The sequence below is a fragment of the Notolepis coatsorum genome, assembly GCF_963971535.1.
Source record: "Notolepis coatsorum genome assembly, chromosome: 17".
Taxonomy (NCBI): domain Eukaryota; kingdom Metazoa; phylum Chordata; class Actinopteri; order Aulopiformes; family Paralepididae; genus Notolepis; species Notolepis coatsorum.
The window spans coordinates 87826803-87834173 of record NC_140181.1 but is presented as its reverse complement, the minus strand read 5'-3'; positions in this window follow the sequence as shown (position 1 = coordinate 87834173).

The following is a 7371-nucleotide window of genomic DNA, read 5'->3' as shown; positions in this document are numbered from 1 at the left end:
GGCTATACATTATCCCGCTTATTACATGGCTAACTTACTAACAATATACCTAATTCATCGACAAGACAAGATCAAATGCAGACGCAGTTGTTCTGTGGCTCTGTCAGCCCAAATAAAGTGATTATTATTATCGGCAGCCGGCAGGTCTGTGGTCTGATTGCATGACTGAGGCCCCGTTTAGACGGAAACGCTAGCAGGTGAATCCGCAAAAATATTTTTGCAGATGTGCCTTTCGTTTATACGGAAATGGCGTTTTTACGGGGTGAAACCGCAAAAAAGTGAGACTACCTTCCAGGGTGGAATTCCTAGAAACGCAAAAGCTTTGCGATCTCGTCTAAACTATCAAAACGTATAAATCTGTTAAAACGATGACGAACGGGTTGTCACGGCTCTGGTCGCGCGTACTGCTTACGTCACAGGTAGCAGGTAGCAGGTATGCGCCAGTAGCCGAGACGTAAACAAAGCAAGTATGTCTGACTATATCAACGGAGATCACTTGAAGGCTACATTGGCAGTACTTTTAACCCTTTCACTGCCACACGACAGAAGGTTACCCCTTTACTATCACACAACCGGCTGTCGTGTGGCAGTGAAAGGGTTAAATACACAAGAATCTGTCCCGCCGCGGCGTGAGTGGACCCACTGTCTGTGAGTGACTCTGCTTTGGTGCAATCACATTCCCCATCCACAGTCTGCGAATCAGAGGCAGAGTAGGGCGGGTCTTCACAGCACGTCATGTGACATATGCGCCAATCGTGTGACAGCGGGTCTCCGTCGTTACAGCGTCGTCTGCACGGAGAATTCCACTCCAAAACGCTCGTCTAAACGTAAAATTAAAAGTGAAACCGCAAGATGACTTTTGCGGTTTCTGTTCACAAAACGCTCGTCTAAACGGGGCCTGAGTGCAGCTGTGCATATGCTGAGCAGCACTGATACAGTGTGTGTAGTGGGCTTGATTGGTCCAGCTGCGCACAGCGGTCATTATTGTTCGGCAGAGGTCCGTTATCGAGTAATATCGGACCTCTGACGAGCGCTATTGACCAATCACAAGCAAGCATTTCGGCGAATGTGAAAACGCCATGTAATAATGTTGTTTAATGTGTAGTAACACATTTGTAGATGCTTTGAAAAATGGATATGAAAAAACAACTATACTGTACCTCCATTTATTTGTTCATGTTCAACAAATGATTTGTTAAGACATTCATAAAACATCTATAAATAATTTGCCCTAATCTAAAGTGAAGCCTATTCATCATTAACAAATGTCTAATAGTTTGTTTATTTGTGGACTTTTATGAATACACACAAAGTAATTACCAGACTTGTCTTTTCATGTTTAACAAATTATTTGTTAAGACATTCATAAAACATCTACATCATTTGCAGATGCTATTGTGTGCCCTAATCTGAAGTGAAGCCTATTCATCATTAACAAATGTCTAATACAGTTAATTATTTGTTTACTTTTTCATCATACTATTCCATCATTTCCGACCTACAACTCTTATATGTTGGCGCCTATACAGCCTGAAAATGCTAATAATTATACCACATTAAACCACATACCGCAATATACTGAGCACAGGAACAAACACATAATTCAAATGTAACGTTAGCGCCCACCACATCAAGTACGTCTACATTTACATTTACATTTAGTCATTTAGCTGATGCTTTTATCCAAAGCGACTTCCAAGTTCTGTACGACAAGTCATCAGGAAGGGCACAACTCTATCAGCTGAGTAACAATGTTCATCAAAGTGTTGAGTGCTACAGTGTAGGTTAGTTTATTAGGACAAGTGCATGACAGTAAGGTTAGTTAGGGTTAGATATTTTTTTTCTTTTTTCAGATAATGGTTGAAGAAGTGCGTCTTTAGTCGACGGCGAAAGATTGGACGGGTTTCGGCTGTCCTAACTGGGGTGGGTAGTTCATTCCACCATTGTGGGGCAAGGACTGAGAATAGGCGACTTCTCCTTGATGACCCTCCCGGAGCTTGGATAGGAGTAGGTCTGAGGCGGCCAGAAGATGCACAGCGTAGGGGTCTTGAGGGTGTGTAGTTAGAGACCATTGACCGGAGGTAGGCGGGAGCGGTTCCCTTTGCCGCACGGTATGCCAGGTCGAGGGCCTTGAAGCGGATTCGTGCAGCAATGGGGAGCCAGTGCAGGTCCCTAAGAAGTGGGGTGACATGGGCCGACTTCGGTAGGTTTGAGATCAGGCGGGCCGCTGCGTTCTGAATGAGTTGAAGAGGCTTAGTGGCAGTGGCCGGGAGGCCAGCGAGCAGTGCGTTGCAGTAGTCGAGGCAGGAGATGACTGTTGATTGGACAAGGAGTTGGGTGGCTTCTTTTGTCAGGAAGGGGTGGATCCTTCTGACGGTGCTCAGGAGGAATCTGCAGGTTCTGGTTGTCGCTGCGATGTGAGCAGAGAAGTTCAACTGGTCGTCGAGGACAACACCAAGGTTCTTGGCGGTCGGGGACGCGGTCACAGCTGCATTCTCGACTGTGATGGAAAGGTCGGTCAGGGGGGAGGATTTGGCCGGCAGGTGGAGCAATTCTGTTTTGCTTAGGTTCAGTTTGAGGTGGTTGGTCGTCATCCAGGCCGAGATGTCGGACAGACAGGCCGAGATCCGCTCAGAGATGTGGATATCTGAGGGAGGGAAGGAGAGGAAGAGTTGAGTATCGTCGGCATAACAATGATAGGAGAAGCCATGAGACGTGATAATGTTACCCAGTGATTTAGTGTAGAGGGAGAAGAGAAGGGGTCCTAGAACCGAGCCCTGGGGGACACCCGTCCGCAGGGGGCGGGTGGCCGACAGGGTCCCTCTCCATGACACTTGGTAGGAGCGGTCATTGAGGTATGATGTCATGTCAGCCATGTCAGCGCAGAACCAGCCACTCCCATTCCTGCGAGGGCCGCGAGAAGGATCTGATGGTTGACTGTGTTGAAGGCTGCAGATAGATCTAGGAGAATCAGGACAGAGGAGAGGCCTTTCACTTTTGCTAAGTGAAGTGCCTCTGTGACCACAATGAGGGCCGTTTCTGTGGAGTGGCCAGTCCGGAAGCCAGACTGATTAGGGTCTAGGAGGTCATTCTGTAAGAGATAAGCAGTAAGTTGGTTGGATACAGCACGTTCAAGTGTTTTAGAAAGGAAGGAGAGAAGAGAGACAGGACGGTAGTTGCCTATGATGGTGGGGTTCAGGGTTGGTTTTTTTATAAGCGGCATGACTCCAGCTTGTTTTAGGGAGGTGGGGACCATCCCCAAGTTGAGTGAGGAGTTGATGGTTGCAGTTAGGAATGGGAGGATGTCTGGTGCTATGGTCTGGAGGAGTGGGTAGGGTAGCTGGTCCAGCTGGCATGTAGTTGTCTACACGTCTACACAACATATACTGTAAGACTTGTACAGTAGGTCGGAAATTCAAATGATGGAATAGATTTACCAACAAAAAAGGTGTTTAGCCTGCTCATACCTTAAAAGCGTGGGGCAGCACGAATAACTTGGCTCTGCTAATGTATCGTGCCTCCATTCAACAGACGGCAACACATGTGAAGTCAAGTCTCACTCGCGTGATACTTCCTCTACATACTCTGTCAATACCTGACCAGGGTACTCCTGGGTCCTAGTGCCCCCCATGTTACACGATATGTTATGCACATGTATTTTATATGTTAATAAAATTGCATTTATCTATAGTCCTAATTTTGTCACTGTTTGATGTCACAAAGAAGGGTGTATCCGAAAGCTGTCTACAACATTTGTAACAGGTGATTAAAAAGTTAACAAATAATTAACTGTATTAGACATTTGTTAATGATGAATAGGCTTCACTTCCGATTAGGGCACACAATAGCATCTGCAAATGATTTATAGGTGTTTTATGAATGTCTTAACAAAGCATTTGTTGAACATGAACAAATAAATGGAGGTACAGTATAGTCGTTTTTTCATATCAATTTTTCAAAGCATCTACAAATGTGTTACTACACATTAAATAAACTGTTGTTATGCAGGAGAGTTATACTGTTGTTATGCAGAAGAGTTATACTGTTATTATGCAGGAGGGTTATACTGTTGTTATGCAGGAGAGTTATATTGTTGTTATGCAGGAGAGTTATACTGTTGTTATGTAGAATAGTTATACTGTTGTTATGCATGAGAGTTATACTGTTGTTATGCAGGAGAGTTATACTGTTGTTAGGCAGGAGAGTTATACTGTTGTTATGCAGCAGAGTTATAATGTTGTTATGCAGGAGAGTTATACTGTTGTTATGGAGAAAAGTTATACTGTTGTTATGCAGAAGAGTTATACTGTTATTATGGAGAAAGGTTATACTGTTGTTATGCAGAAGAGTTATACTGTTGTTATGCAGGAGAGTTATACTGTTGTTATGCAGGAGAGTTATACTGTTGTTATGCAGGAGAGTTATACTGTTGTTATGCAGGAGAGTTATACTGTTGTTATGCAGGAGAGTTATACTGTTGTTATGGAGAAAAGTTATACTGTTGTTATGCAGAAGAGTTATACTGTTGTTATGTAGAATAGTTATACTGTTGTTGTGCAGAATAGTTATACTGTTGTTATGCAGGAGAGTTATACTGTTGTTATGCAGGAGAGTTATACTGTTGTTATGAAGAATAGTTATACTGTTGTTATGCAGGAGAGTTATACTGTTGTTATGCAGGAGAGTTATACTGTTGTTATGTAGAATAGTTATACTGTTGTTATGCATGAGAGTTATACTGTTGTTATGCAGGAGAGTTATACTGTTGTTATGTAGAATAGTTATACTGTTGTTAGGCAGGAGAGTTATACTGTTGTTATGCAGCAGAGTTATACTGTTGTTATGCAGGAGAGTTATACTGTTGTTATGGAGAATAGTTATACTGTTGTTATGCATGAGAGTTATACTGTTGTTATGCAGGAGAGTTATACTGTTGTTAGGCAGGAGAGTTATACTGTTGTCAGGCAGGAGAGTTATACTGTTGTTATGCAGAATAGTTATACTGATGTTATGCAGAATAGTTATACTGTTGTTATGTAGAATAGTTATACTGTTGTTATGCAGAATAGTTATACTGTTGTTATGCAGGAGAGTTATACTGTTGTTATGCAGGAGATTTATACTGTTGTTATGCAGAATAGTTATACTGTTGTTATGTAGAATAGTTATACTGTTATTATGTAGAATAGTTATACTGTTGTTATGCAGGAGTTATACTGCTGTTAGGCAGGAGAGTTATACTGTTGTTATGCAGAAGAGTTATGCTGTTGTTGTGCAGAAGAGTTATGCTGTTGTTATGCAGGAGATTTATACTGTTGTTATGCAGAATAGTTATACTGTTGTTATGTAGAATAGTTATACTGTTGTTATGCAGAATAGTTATACTGTTGTTGTGCAGAAGAGTTATACTGTTGTTATGCAGAAGAGTTATACTGTTGTTGTGCAGAAGAGTTATACTGTTGTTATGCAGAAGAGTTATACTGTTGTTGTGCAGAAGAGTTATGCTGTTGTTGTGCAGAAGAGTTATACTGTTGTTGTGCAGAAGAGTTATGCTGTTGTTGTGCAGAAGAGTTATACTGTTGTTATGCAGAAGAGTTATACTGTTGTTGTGCAGAAGAGTTATGCTGTTGTTGTGCAGAAGAGTTATACTGTTGTTGTGCAGAAGAGTTATGCTGTTGTTGTGCAGATGGCCACACGCCTCTGCGTGACGCTGCCTTTTGCTGCCTTATCTCTTGTAGAGGAGAGGAGAAAAATACAACTATATAGAGGTGAAAGGAGGAGGTTAAATAGACCTTCACAGACCTTCTTCCATCCTTCCAATTCAATTATTCGGAGCAATAACTTAAATTCCCGCATTGTCTCAACATTGTGTTGTGCCACGTATGAGATATTGGATTAGATTAGATTAAAATGTATTGTCATTACACAGCACAAGTACAGTACAATGAAAATAGGTTTGTCATCCAACCAGAGTGCAAATGTAATATACAAATTACTAGTAGTATTGAGTCTAGGGCTAATCAGCTGTATGTACAGCGTTGTAGTATTAGTGATACAGGTATAAAGACAATATGGTAGTAAGTCATACTGGCCAGCAGCGTAACTAGTATGAGTAGGTAAGGGATACAGATAGTATCTACAGATATGTAAAAGGACTATGTGCAGGTAAATACAGACAGGTGTGGATAGATTTATATGTGGTGAGAATAAATATATATTTAAGCAATAATACACGAGAACAGGCATCACAGAGTGGCAATATTCATGACATACCACAGGTTCGAGTGTATTATTGCATTTATACAGCAAGTTGCACCGTTTGGAAAAATATAGGATGAATACAGACAATTCTGGGGTCTTTTATATCGATTTCAGTGAACTTGGCGTAGAAAAATAGTTCCTAAAGATGTCTCATTGCTATGGAATTTCATTCGGCTGGCTGCACATGCGTCGGAGTTTGTAACCGACCCCAATCGCACAACACAAGACAGGTATGAGAGTAAGCCAAGAACTGGGCATTTATTGAAAACACAAAGAAAACGGCACTGTCCCTTTAAGGGAGAACACAAAAACACAGGGAAACAAGAATGGGAAAGGTACAGTGCCTTTAAGAGGCGAGCTGGCTAAGGGGAAGGCTAAGGGAAGGCTAACGGAACAGGGCCGGGGCAAGGGACAAGGCAGAAACAGGGAGGACTAGGAGGACAGGACAGGGAGGAAACGGAGGACTAGAGAGGGGAGAAAGGGACAGAGGCCCGCGGAGGCGGGCTGGGGACAGGGAGGACTAGGAGGACTAGAGTGGGGAAACAGGGACAGAGGCCCGCGGAGGCGGGCTGGGGAGAGGGAGGACTGGAAGGACTAGACAGGGAGGACTAGGAGGACTAGAGAAAAACAGGGTAAGGCCTTGGAACAGGGCGAGGGCTGGAGCTGCATACTGGGACAGAGAAAACAGGGTAAGGCCTTGGAACAGGGCGAGGGCTGGAGCTGCATACTGGGACAGAGAAAACAGGGTAAGGCCTTGGAACAGGGCGAGGGCTGGAGCTGCATACTGGGACAGAGAAAACAGAACAAGGCCTGGGATACAAGCATTAATGAATGTTGCTGCTCTGCAGCTTCTCCCGGGATGGTTAGTCTGGGGAAGCAGGTGGGTACGTCAGAGCCGCTCTGCAGACTTCTCTCGGCAGATCTCCGAGGTGGTAAGCGGGACCGAGAGGGAGAGAGGGAGCGGGATTAGCTCAGAGTACAATGGGGAACAGAGCAGGTGACAGGAGAGGTGACTTGTCCCAAAAACAGAGTAATCCAAGTGACAGAATCTTCGGTGTATATACACACTGTGAGTAACGTCCCAAACACAATCCACGTGATAGAATCTTC